Source organism: Halichondria panicea, chromosome 2 (assembly GCF_963675165.1).
Source record: "Halichondria panicea chromosome 2, odHalPani1.1, whole genome shotgun sequence".
Lineage (NCBI taxonomy): Eukaryota > Metazoa > Porifera > Demospongiae > Suberitida > Halichondriidae > Halichondria > Halichondria panicea.
The window spans coordinates 4,787,861-4,801,650 of record NC_087378.1 but is presented as its reverse complement, the minus strand read 5'-3'; the positions used below and the strand labels follow the sequence as shown (position 1 = coordinate 4,801,650).

General features: G+C 39.3%; 2 long non-coding RNA genes across 2 annotated transcripts; one reads left to right on the top strand and one right to left on the bottom strand.

The window, feature by feature from the left end:
• Positions 1–331: 331 nt before the first annotated feature.
• Positions 332–5,371, bottom strand: LOC135331157 (uncharacterized). Its single transcript, XR_010392943.1, has 2 exons — positions 1,510–5,371; positions 332–1,331 (listed from the first exon to the last, which is right to left on the bottom strand). It is a non-coding gene; the product is annotated as an uncharacterized LOC135331157 (long non-coding RNA).
• Positions 5,372–7,698: 2,327 nt separating this feature from the next.
• LOC135331160 (uncharacterized) lies at positions 7,699–11,867 on the top strand. The gene is made up of 4 exons (XR_010392945.1): positions 7,699–10,008; positions 10,075–10,315; positions 10,485–10,571; positions 11,174–11,867. It is a non-coding gene; the product is annotated as an uncharacterized LOC135331160 (long non-coding RNA).
• The last annotated feature ends 1,923 nt before the right edge of the window (positions 11,868–13,790 follow it).

Genomic DNA, 13,790 nt, shown 5'->3' with positions numbered 1-13,790 from the left:
CGATACGGACGAATACTAAGTGAAAGACTACCTATAATAGATCACTTAGGCTTCCTTTAAGCTACTTTCTGTAGGCTCCATACAAGTGAGGGATCTTTTATAAGACTGATACATTACACAGATAATAAGTACAAGAGACATGAGAGCTTACCATTCGAGCGACGGGAGCTCTTCGAAGATCCTTCCTAGGTGCCAAGCAATCCAGCTACATAGCTATATACTAGCTAGCTAGAGAGTCCTAGAATGCCTAGCCTTCATCTAACTAACTTGTCTTCTCCAGAACATCTTTTAACTAGAGCACTGAAGTGCTAACCCTCGGCGAACAATTGCATTATCATAGTGAATAATATTTATTTATTACGACGAATCATGTGGGATGACTGGATGTACATGATGAACAATGATGTAATGGTAGTTTAGATGGTGTGTTATAATAAGGGATCAGTGACTGAATAATTATGATGATGTAGTAATGGTAGTTTAGAAATGGATAACGAGAAATCAGATGAGGTACGACATTCGCGTGTCAAAGTAGACACACATTCCTTAGGTCAAAGCTTAGGTCAAAGTTCAGGAATGTGCGTTTAAGGAATGTGCGTTTAACACACGGATGACACGCAGATGTCGACCTCCTTTGACGAGAAATAGTAGAACAAAAGTAAGTGTAAAAAATGATGATGTAATGGTAGTTTAAAAAATGGATAACAAAAATAATAATAATTATTAAGAATGGTATTACAAAAGTAAGTGTAAAAATAATGATTATGATGTAGTAATGGTAGTATAAATAAGAGAAATAGTATAAACAAAAGTAAGTGTAAAAAAAGGACGTATAAATAAATAAATTCTGAAAATAGTTGTAATAATAATTAAATAAAAGCGAAATTGACTGCACGTATAAACATGGCTTCAGGCCGAAAGTGACTGACCATGCATGTGGCTTTTGGAAGGCTGTCAAAATTTAAAGTGCCAAATTCAAGTAGGGAGCATTGCTCGAAGGTAGAAACAGGATAGCGACATCTATTTTTGCTGTCACTCTTATATATAATAATCATAGTTCATAGTTTTATCGATTTTCTTGCGTATGCTGTATGTTTGTTATCTGCCACAAACTGTGCGTCAAGACAGCCATTAGATTGAGGTCTCTATGCAAGTATAGTTCGTTCATTAATTTTCTTCAATTTTTGAGTGTCGCAGAGCCATTTTATCATAGTTATAATTCTTGCGTACAATGTACAGTTGTAGTATGTCAAGACAGCCATTAATAAATTGAAGTCGTTACATTAGCCAGTGTTCATCAATTTTCTTGGGACTACAAGTCGAAGATGGCCCTTAGTGTGTGTATATAAGAAAAAGATATGAAGCATTATACACAAAAAACAAAAACTATACCTGTAGAATTGGTAATGGAGCGTATAGGTAAACAGCTAGCTATAATTATGACACTTGACACTGTACACTAGCAAGAGTAGATCTACTCTTGACACTAGTTATGCTAAATACACTCACCATGGTTGGATTTAACTCACTGCAGCGGTAGACATTCTTAGTCTTCAACAGGAACCAGGAACCAGGAACAGTTAATTGAACACTTAGTAAACTTTGAGTCATTTGAGTCATTGGAGTCATGGGAGTCATAGGAGTCATTTGAGTCATTTGAGTCATAGAGTCATAGATTAACAGCAAAACAGATTGGAAACTTTGAGTCATAAGAGTCATAGATTAACAGCAAAACGGATCGAGTCATAGAGTCATAGATTAACAGCAAAACGGATTGGCCAAGCCAGAAAAAAGTATACAAGCGTACAACGAATGCTTAATAAATCTTATGGCAGTTACGGTTGAAACCAGGCAGAGATAATCTAGCTGAAGAGGCTGTATAAAATGCACTGGTTTCAACCAATTAGCAAATTTGTCTCAGAGAAGGTATAGCATAGAACATGGTCAGAGTGTGGACATACACAAGAACAATTATAGGTGTCTGTAATGTAAGTAAGTTGAGCTATAGCATCAAATACTCACTAAGTGTACAGGTCACGTAGTTAGACTGACAGATTCGAGGGGAATGGAGCAGAGAACTTCATCGTGATCCGAGTAGTACACATCAGTAACCTTCAAGATCAAGGCAGCAACAACAAAAAAGTTTAAGAGTTTGAGTTCTTAGTTTCTGAGCTTCTTTGCATATCATGATCTCGCATGGAAAACACAATGTATGTGATCCCAAGGGTTCAAGATAATTATAGTGATGTGCAAGCTGATAGACTAACAGACATTAAATTCCATTCAGGACACAATATTAAGGCTTACTGAACGATATTCTACAGACGTAGCTAACTTATATGCATTAGAGGGGAATGGAGCAGAGAACTGCATCGTGATCCGAGTAGTACACATCAGTAACCTTTGTATGAACACGCTCTGGTGCTAGGCTATTGCAATATACATGGTCTATAAGAGTACCGTTGTCTGTAGTGGGAGTGTGCACTAGCTGAGAATAACCATGACGAAGCATTAATACTTCTAATTGTGAATTAGTGTTAGTTAGAATGTCCACATTAAAGTCACCTAGGACAATAGATACATTAAAGCTTTTTAAATGCTGCAACAGGGGATACATGTAGTCTAATAAATCATTCATTGATACACTTGGAGATCGGTACACAAGAGTTAAATGAATGGCTTGTCCATTAGGTAGTTGAAGCAGAGCACATAGCATTTCTATTGCAACATCATCTACGTCACAAGCATAAGAGTTCAGTACTTCTATATTTTCGGGCAAACTAATCAAAACCCCACCTTTTCTATCACCAGAAACACTATCGAGTCTTAAACATTGATGGTTTGTATGTATTAATGGACTGGCTATTCCGGACTGCAACCACGTTTCAGTAAAACAGTGAATTCCAGCTGAAGTAAATAATTTATCACATTCAATGTCTGGTACTTTAGCTAGCAGTGATCTCACATTGAGTAATGAGTAATGTAATTGTGATGTAATCTTCAGGACATGTGTCAACGGACAAAGGGCTGAGTACCCTATCATTTAATCTAGACATTTCAGTCTTGACGTCATCACTCGCTTTAATAACCTTCTCATTAAAGTTCAATATATGCAAACCTTCAAGCTTTTTAACACGACTGAATGCTACATAGGCTTGACCAGAGCTAAAGCGGCTACCTTTCATGTCTACCACAATTTCATCGAGTGTTAAACCTTGTACCTTATGTATAGTAGTGGCCCAAGCTAGAGTCAGTGGGAACTGTAACCGAGTAATTTCAGAGCCTCGTTTACCTTTAGCCTTAAAAATAGCTTCGTGTTTTACTAGTGGAACAGCAGTTGGGAATGTTTGCAAAAATTGACTACCTTGTCTGGCCTTAACTCCAACATTAGGGTGATCAAAATTTACAAGAATGTGTGTAACCTTACCAGCAGCCATCACTATTTCACCTCTAGCACCATTAACTAGCCCATCTGCTACGTCAACATTGGTTGTTAGCATAACTCTGGCACCAATTGCAATTTTTAAAATGCCGTGTAGGCCACCAGTTTCTGATCTCTTGGCAGACAGGGTTGACAGGTTGATGTGGCTAGTTTGACCAGCTCTAGAATTGTAAGACTTTATTGAATATTGCTGACTTTCTGGAACCAAGGCATTCAACATGGTTATGTTACGCTCATCAACGTCAGCATTGAGTCTATACACATGTAGAGCATGGTTTGGGTAATTGGGCATTTGAGGAGTAATTTCCCTGGACTTTAGCACAGCGACGTCATTGTCATTGTGTGTAACCGTTCTAATCCTACACAAAAGTTCACAAAATACAGAGTCACCCTTTTGCCTCATAATCTCATCTAGCTCAATCATTTGAAATTCATCTAACCACAATGAACCAGAGTTGTATAGTTTAGCATAACTATCGTTGACGACACTAAAAACAGGTGTTTGACAGACAGGGGGTAATTGAAAAAGATCTCCTACTGCTAATATACTGACACCACCAAAAGTACTCCTATCCGGCATGACAGCTTTGATTTGCTCTAGTCTCTTGTGCACTTCTAGCAACATGTTGGAACCAACCATGCTTATTTCGTCAATGATCAGTAGTCCTAACTTAGACAATTTACTTCGTAGGGAGTTTAAACGATCGTGATTGAGAGACTGAAAACCTGAGAGACTGAAAACCACTGTATCTACTGGTACCTAGTACAAGAGCAGAATGTAACGTCATGCCACCTATAATAAATGCTGCTGCACCAGTGGGGGCTGTAAGCAAAACCGTAACATCGTCAGGTTCTATTGTGCCAGACAACCTAAGCAATTTAACAGTATCGGAATGTATCAGTTTGATAACATGCGTCTTTCCTACACCTCCAGGGCCACTCACAAACACACGGTATGGCTCAATGGGTTTACCATGCTTTAATGCTATCACAGCTTTCTTGCACCAATTACGGTGAAACATGACGATTTGTTTTTGCTTGCTGTTAAGACCTCTTAAAAGCTTTCTGTATTCATCAGGTGGAATTTCCCCATGATTAGCTACGCCTTCATAGCGCACATGTAAGCTACTAGAGGTAGTGGACGTAAACAATGCACTATTGTCCCTAACGTCTTGCTCAGACAAATCTGTTAGAGTTTCGGGACCTTCGGCTTCATGTTGGGCTCTGTCAGCTTCAGTACCCGGTGCTACTTGATCCCAAGCATGCTATGGAGGGCCGTCCTCATCAATTTCAATATTTTCTACGTCAGACAGTGTGTACTTTTTCTCATTAGCTATCACAGACGATTGGACATTACGGAAATGCTCTTCAAAGGTTGCTAATAGCCACCTAACAAATCTGTTTCCTCACTGTACCATGGGAAATAAAGCATCAATTTGGCTCTATACCAGTTACTGGGGTCTTTCTCCTTATTGTACTTTGTGAACCTTATGATTGCTTCCCGATTACGTTTATTCATTTTACCGAATCCACCTGTGAGTGTAATTTTACGTGCTGTATTCTCAGTACAGTTGGCATCAGATGGAAGTACATCAGTGTCACCAGTATCGTCGTCTGCAGCTTTATATTCGGTACTATAATTAGCAGCAAAATCAGCTAGAGATATATTTGCAAGCTCAATTGGTCTGTGTTGATACCTCTCTACTAGGTTCTTACAAAATACGTTAGGGTCATCGTCATCAAGGTTCTCGATTGCAGAAGAAGGCTTTAATACACCGATTCTGTCTTTTTTGGGATTGGTATCAACAAACAATACAGTCCTGCTCATCTTTTTAATGGGGAGTGGTAGTATTCTATAAACTGCTTCTTGGGCACTGACTTCCCTGTGTGTAAGAAACGCTGAACCTACTTTTTTTTATTGGGTCTCACGCTTCAAGAGTTCACCCATGGCTCTATCTGTTTTCATTATGTACGAAGCTATATACATCACACAAGCATAGCCATTGAGGACATACTGTATATCCATGTTAGCTTGCCAAGCTCGTAGTACATGCGGATTGTAATTGTTAACGTTGCATTCATTTGGTTTACGCTTAAGCACAATAACAAAACCATTTGCAGACACTGCTAATGCTTCCTTGTATTCAGACTGAGTTACGTTAGCTTTAGCTAGCACATCGTCAATTGTGAAGTCATCACAATCGCCTTCTGTTAGTACTTTACGCACACTTTTCAAAGTTTCTACATAATCAGTTCGATCTTCGTGCTTCTCCTCTGCTATTGCTTCTCCTCTGCTATCAAAGTTTCATCACTAGGAGGGTGTGGGAAATTAAAGCGACAGGTTTGGTTTCTCTTGCAATATTAGGAATGACTATGCTGCTGTAGCTGCAACACCAAGTCTCTTAGTTTACCACTATCAGGTATGGACACAGAAACATACTGATCAATGAAGTCACACACTTCAGACATAGGGGCTTCTTCAAATTTGGGGGCATCTTTTACCCAAAGCACACAGTGTGCGTGAGGAGAACCTCTAGCTTGAAACTCGATCCTAACTGCAGTCTACAATTTCACCGAGAGGCTTAGCTGGGGACTTTAAAAATTCATTAAAGAATGTGTTTAACCGATATTGAAAGTGCCTAGCTGTAGTAACTGGGTTACGCCTAATCCATTTTGACTTTTCATCAAATGAAAGGGCAGCTACCTCATCATCCGTGTAATTTTGACCATACTGTCGGGCTATGGTTTGAATGATATCAGGCCACTTCATATCTGCTGCTGTTAATGTAAAAAACCACGTAGGTGTACCTAGCTGCCGAATCATAGCCAACATTTCATTGAGGGCGACCAAAACCATGCCGAGTCAGTCAAAGGCAGCAGGCTAAGGAAAAGGAAAAGACAGAAGAAATTGAAGATGAAAGAAGGATCCTGCCTGTTTTCAATAGGTCCTTACATGTTCGGTCTGTGAAGATAAAAGAGCCTATCGTTTGTAATATTTCCCGTATCTCAGCAAGTGATTCAACGTTCGGAAGTCCCCCGTCATCTCCCCGTATAAATCAGAGCCCAGAGTCAGAGAGAATGTCACCTGATGCGTCAGCTATTACCAGCGACAGTCTGAAAAGAGATGACAACATTAAATGAAATGACGCTTAAGACTGACTTTAAGCCTGACTTAACACAACTTAAAAAAGAAAGAAATCAGGACCACAAGCCAGTTATCCCTGTGGTAACTTTTCTGACACCTCTAGCCTAAAACTCCTAGAGACTAAAGAATCGATAGGCCATGCTTTCACAGTTTGGCACCCAAGAGGAACACCCAAGAGGAACACGACAAAAACCTGGAGAAAGTCTTGAAATGTATTGAGAAAGCCCATGCGAAAGCCCATGCGACACAGAGAAATGCGAGTACAACAAGACTACAATCACATTCTTAGGACATGTTGTTGGCCCGGACGGCAGACCAAAAAAAACGGAAGCAATCGCCCCTCCAACCAACACGTCGGAACTTCGAAGGTTCATCTAATCTGGAACTCACACAACCACTGACAAATATGTCACATTCCCATATAGATATACCATGAAACCGAAAACATTACATGTGTGATCAGAGTGTTTCTAATCAGCACAACATGCTTCATGAAGGAGTGTCTTGATTGCCAATGTCATCTACACAGAGCAAGTTCGGAAACCACGAGGCTATGACTACAGACGAATTTGATGATCTGCTTCCTTTGCTATCTTTCCATTAAAAGTTATCTCCTTAAATTACGTTCACATCCGCTAAAGAAACAGAATATAAGCGAGCAAAAAATATCTTCAGGCCATCAGTTTCAGAATTACTAAGTACACCTCTTGAGAAACATGTTGGTAGTTGGTAGTTGGATATTTTTAAGTTGAGCAAATCTGGCAAAGTCACTGTCGCACAATGAACCGATTCTTGTAACGTTTCAGACACAGAGCCAACTACTTGCCTACTATGAGTGAAAACTGGTGCAAATTGAGTGGTGTATTCTTGAGGCAAAGTAGCAAAAAACTGTTCCATATCTCCAGCAAAACGCTTCATGAGTAGGCATCTGGCCAAGTATACCATTGCATATTTCATACGAGAAACACCAAAATCCATAGAAAGGACCGTAGTCTAATAAACAATCTCCGTGTAAATGCATGTTTGTGTAAATGCATGTTTGGAGTAACAACGTCTTTTCCATAGATTCTTTCATACCGTTACAGAATTGCCGTGTACAGAATTGCATAATTGCATAAGGAGAGCATCACCAATTTGAATATCCAGAAGGGTTACACGTCAAAGTTTCCTACAGGCTAGGACAAAATGCTGCCAACATTGAAGATGTTCCTCGGCAAGAACATCTCTGAGGGCCAACACAGAAAAGTAAAGGATCCAATTCTTAAACTGATCTGCTGTGAATGAGCTGAAACCTGACATAATTTTGTATGGGATTCGTCCCATATCGGATGGAACTATCATTCTATCGACTGAATCATATTATACTGTGATTCTTCAATGAGATTCCTTTGAAACCAAATAATTATGTTTCAGAATGTACTTACCACAAATATGTTGAGCATCCTTGATGGATGGAAATAAGGGAGTTTCAACAGAACGGTGTATCGATAACCATATTCACCCTCAGCTCTCAAAATATCCGCTTTAGTGTTACAGGAAAGCATTTTAGAAGCACTTAGTTGGTGAGATTCATATGTTCGAGGAATCCAGTGATCACGATCAAAACCTGAGTAATCCATACAACCAACGGTCCCAGGAAAGGATTTCAAACATTTAGAACATCCGTGGCGAGAATTGTAAGACTTAAATCCACACACTTTTTGTTCAGCTGGCAAATCACATGACACACAAAGCAATGCACAACGAAATTTTTGTTTAATTGAAGCACCATGAATAGGCAACTCCTTTCCCTGCCACAATAAAGTCAATTCATTAACCAATGGTTCTAAGAAGTTTTCAGATGGCTCATGAGGGCCTGGTATAATGCCCACGGTGATCATATTTTCACGTTTAAACCGTAAGTGTCGTGGAAGGATCACCCCAACTGAATATTGAACATGCTTGATCATGAATGGCAATCAACATTCATTATTAAAGCTAAGTTCCAGGGCTGAGACAGAAATGGTCCAGAAGCATGAGTTTGAAATTCTTTCCAAATCCTCCCGTCCATAACATCAGATAAATCAGTTACAGTTTTTGATCGCCATTGTTCTCACACTGTGAATAAAAGTTGGGCCGCAGCAAGAAAGCTTGTAGTTGGACTTCAAGACTAAGGTAGCAGTAACTCATGACCTCATGAAAGGGTACAACATTGTCTTCCCACTGGCAACTTCTACATGCTTCAAAAGCAAAGCACTACAGGGCAACCGCCTTTGTCTGGGGCATGGTTTACTTATTTTCCGTCCTCCTTCAACATGTACACAATCGTCAAAAAAGTAGATATGATGGTTCTGTGGTCCATATCTCTTCCATATCTGTATTAGAAAAGGTTCAAAGTAAGCCTACAATCAATAATAGCACAAAACAAAATACCAATGCTATTGAAGGACACCAACTGAGTCTCACCTTCATCATCACTTTCACAAACGCTCCAATCGTCTATTATGGGGAAAACAATTAGATCTACACCGTAATTTAATCTATAGTACCTTCAGGATCAGAAGACAGGCAAGGTGATCCCAACGGTTGATCATCACTTGAGATAGTCGATGCATGGCGATTCAGATCGTTCATCGCTACTACCTTGAGATGATTCATTTGTAGATCTGAGGCGTACGGACCAATTTCTACTGGAGGAGTTGAAGTAGAGGCGCTTATGAGCTTTATATGTCTTAATCGACACTGATCTGTCACAATGTAAGCAATGCCTTCTGTCTACTCTAACAATGCGTCTTTGAGATAGATCAATACCGCTAGTAGACCCAGTGCTATCCGTATCCATTCTTAAAAGTATCTCAGATATCTTTTAAATAAAGCACATTTAATTATTTCTTCTTAATAACGCTTATCATGACGTTGACCAATCATTGGGTTCTAGAGCTAGAGCACATGGCAGTTCCTAGATTCTTTTTGAGCTAGCTAGCTTCTGGATCTAAGTACCTAGATATATTCTATACTCAATATAGCAGACTCAATAGACTAGAATCTAGGCGGCAGGTGACTTGAAAAGAAAGGTTGTTGTTCTGTAGAAATAATGGCAGGATCGGGAACTGAACTCTTTTCTAGTGATGATGAGGTTCTACAAACTTCCTGCAGCAGTTACTCTGAGCCTGGTTCAGAAGATGATCGGTCAAATACACAATTCAAAAACCTTGATATGGCTGATCTCTTTAAAGCAAAAACCCGGTTACACCCTGTAGGCAAGGTAAGTAGGCTGTGTGAGACATATTAATTGTAAATGTAGGTTTACAGGGCAGTATGTCTGACTCTCGAGTCACTAAAAGCAAAAACTCTAACACTAAGGAGAACACTTCTGCTCCTGTCACTCCGTCACTTCGTACTCTCTTGCCTTATTCACGTGGGAGCAATGAGAACATGAATTGTATGTTTCCATTGTACGGTACATGATATAATACGGTACATGATATAATATAACCTCCTGTCACAGGTGACTCGCATACAAATGTTTCCGGAGGTTCAGAGGTGGCAGCAGCACTCAAAGAAATGTCTAACAAGCTTGGGGAACGTGTTGAACGAACTGAAGTAGAGCTGAAGTCACTAAAGAATTATGCGTCCAGCACTGGTGATACGACCAGCACTCCAAAATCTAAATGTTCCTCTCGGATACTTTTGTATGTAGGCTGAAACTCTACCAAACTAAATTTCGATGGTTTCAACATTGAACCCCCGTAGGTTATTGTATTACTTTGATATACACATATTATTTTTGTCACTGTATATAGGGTATATATAGGTCAACCTTCAAAGATTCTGAAAATGCTCTCTTAATCCATCTTTCCAAAGTCATAACATACGGAGTGATAGAGGTTTTACTATTAACACTCAACATCTTTTCAGGTGCCGCGTATACATACTACAAAACTCTCCGCCAGGAGGCATCGATGAATAGGAGGGGATTATCAGAGGTTCGAAAGAAGTATCCGGGTAAGAGCATCTCTCAATACCGTAGAAACTGGATTATAGGCACTTGCTAGCGTATCTTTATTTTAAGCTCACACTCAACTGCAAGTTTTTTGTACTCGAATTGAAACGCTTTTCTAATTATGTGGAGGATATTACTAAAATGTTATAATTTAATCAGTTTTCTACGAGCTAGCTAGCTTGTACAGTGCTCTATTCAGCATGCTGACACCTTGTCTGATCATGCTAAGAGAATGTAGTGGTGGACTTACACCCTTTTGTTCCAGTTTCTGGTCAATAATGTTTTTTAACATGTTATAGTAAGAGTGAACTAGGCAGCAGCAGGCAACCCTAACTAGATCTATATACCATAATTATTATAATTATAATAATTATGTTTACAGTTCATTTACAGCATAGCTAGCTAATAGTCTGTCTTCGTCACAGAGACATTCGGTTACTGGGTGGGACTCAAAAATTATTCTATTAAAAGCGCATTCTCGAATATAAGCGTATAGAGCTGTGCTATTGACCCCATTAGCAATCCAGTTTCTATGTGGTATATTTGTTCATCATTCATTTTTATAACATGATAAGTACTTAATGGTGCTGATCCACACTTACAGAAACTTCAAGAACGCCAAAGTGTATTTTCTAAACGTACATACAATGGGTCAGATAAGGAGAAGTGGCAGAAGGTTCTGATAGCAGAAATGATGTCCAGCGAAGATGATAAAATTCTCGTCAAATCACTCCCATGGCGTTCCAACAAAGTTAGGCGTTTCTTTTATGCTCTCGACGATCAACTTTATTCTGAAAAGTCTGCTCAAGCTAAAAGACAAACTAAAGAGAGAATTGTTGGTGATGTATCTGTACGTACACAACCCATTAGTGGTGTTCCGACATGAGCATTTGAGAAGGACCCATAGCTATTATAGTTATGCGAACATCATTAATCGTTGTGCTAAAACTGATCGATGCCTAATTATCGTTCTGTTTCCTTTGTGCTTGTTGGTATTGTGTTAATAATTTATTTATGAAACATGACATTTATGGTTACCAAATTCACTACATGACAGTTCATATGTTCTTTAACTATCCAGTACATACGTTTTGGTCATGAAAGTTCGAAGGAAATGTGACTGTTAATGCTAAGGATTATTGATGTGTCTTATATGATTCCTACACCAAATTGGCTACATGACAGTTCAAATGGTCTTTAACTATCCGGTACATGGGATTTAGCTCTATCCTCTAGCAGAAAATATGACATGAAATTCCATATGTCTTGTTAGCATGGTGCGTCAATGACAAGTGACATATCCTACAATAATTATTTTAAATTTCTCACTACAGGATTTATGCCAATATATTATATTGGCATAAATCCTGTAGTGAGAAATTTAACTTTTTGCCCAGTGTTTCTTTTCCTGTCTGATTCTCAGACCACTGCTTTCTCAGGTTTTGATAACAGCGCGCTATTGCAGCTGAAAATTTAAAATCAGTTGAAAAGTTGAGTAATAATAATAACTTAAATATAGGGGTACCGTATATGTTGTCATCAGAGTAATCGCAGTCCCGCTGACTCTTGGCCTTAACAGCTTTGTTATGCTGTGAAGTTGAGCTACACGAAAGAAACAAAATCATCATAGCAAAATCATAGCATAAATGTGACAGGGCCTAGGAAAACCCCCCTTAACGCGGCACTAATTAAACAGGTCAAGCGCGGACGTTGAATCCACTTTTGGTCACTTTCTGTTGACAGTGTGCCGGCAAGGTCCTCTTTTTGGGCCACCACCACTATACCATCCATCTCGATCTCCTCAGCACTCGGTGGGTCAACCATTTCGGATTCTTTTTTCGAACATTCTTTTTTCGAACTCTAGGATCTCCAGGTGTCAAGGCTGCCGTGGAAAAATTGATCACACTCATGATGATCTTGTTATTCAGCACAAAGAACATCAGAACCCTCATACTGGGGGTTCTCATACTGGGCGATGGGAGATGTCACATGACTTAAGAAACACCTACTACCATGCTTGCGTTACTTTGAAGCACCCCCCAGCTGAATTAATAATGGTAAAGAATTGCTTCAGCCTTGTCAGCCTTGTCATTTGGATTTGCTTTGTACTGAGTTTGGCGAGTTTGTATGTCGTTTGTGTGTCGTTTGTGTAACTGTTTTTGTACTGAACTTGAGTTTTTTGTGTGTAGTTATTAAGTTTTCTGTACTTTGCTTATTGTTGGCATCAATGAAATAACAATTATTGTTGGCATTGACGCCTGGCATTGGGCGTCAATGAAATAATGTAGATCGTTTTTGGACTCTGCGACCTCCGTGTCCTGCTTCTCTATGCATCCCAATTACAATGTCAGGCAGGCGGAAAAGTGCTTGAAACGACAACAAGAAGGCACAAACAAAGCTAACCAGCAATGGCAAGTTGAAGATTGTTGGGTAGCAGGTTCATCATGTTCATCCGAATACAGTGTAGTAGAATTCATAATTATTTCACGATTGTAGCGAGGTAGTTTAGGTCCATAATTACGCCATAATTACGCCATACTGACATACACGTACGCTCTATACACATAGCATACAGTACAACTTACAGCATAAACAGTTACTGTTTCTTCATTGTCTGAATACTGTTCGAAATAGAAGTCCTCAACAGCTGAATCTAGCTGAGCCTGATGAAGTGCCTGTAAACTTAAAGCTTGATCCAAGAGCACTCTCCTTTTCCTGCTCCCAAAGCTTAGTTGTCGGATGGCTGGAGATACTTTGACACTTCTTTATTGCAGTGTGGACAGTACGGACAGTACTCTCGCTCATATTTACGCTTCTTTGAAACATGAGCCATAGTGCATAGTATGCTAGCTGCATGCCCCTTGAGTAATGATGAATAATGATAAACTCACTAGACTCACTAGACTCACTAGACTCCAAATAGAACACATTTAATTTCAAAATTTATCTATTTAGATTTTAGATCATGACCATGCTGTTTCCCAAAACAAACGTGGTGACAGCTGGAGGCATTGGCTAAACAGTAAAGCAAAGCATCTTCTATTGCAAGATTCTTGTGTACCTTTCCAAGACCAGAGATAAACAGCAACAGTAAACAGGTTAAGTTACCTGTACTATAGATATACTAGGTACATACCAAAAAAGACAGCACTTTAAGTTTTCACACCCTTTCAGATTGCTATGTCGGTGGCATGAACATGTTCGGCGAAAGCAGTTCGCAT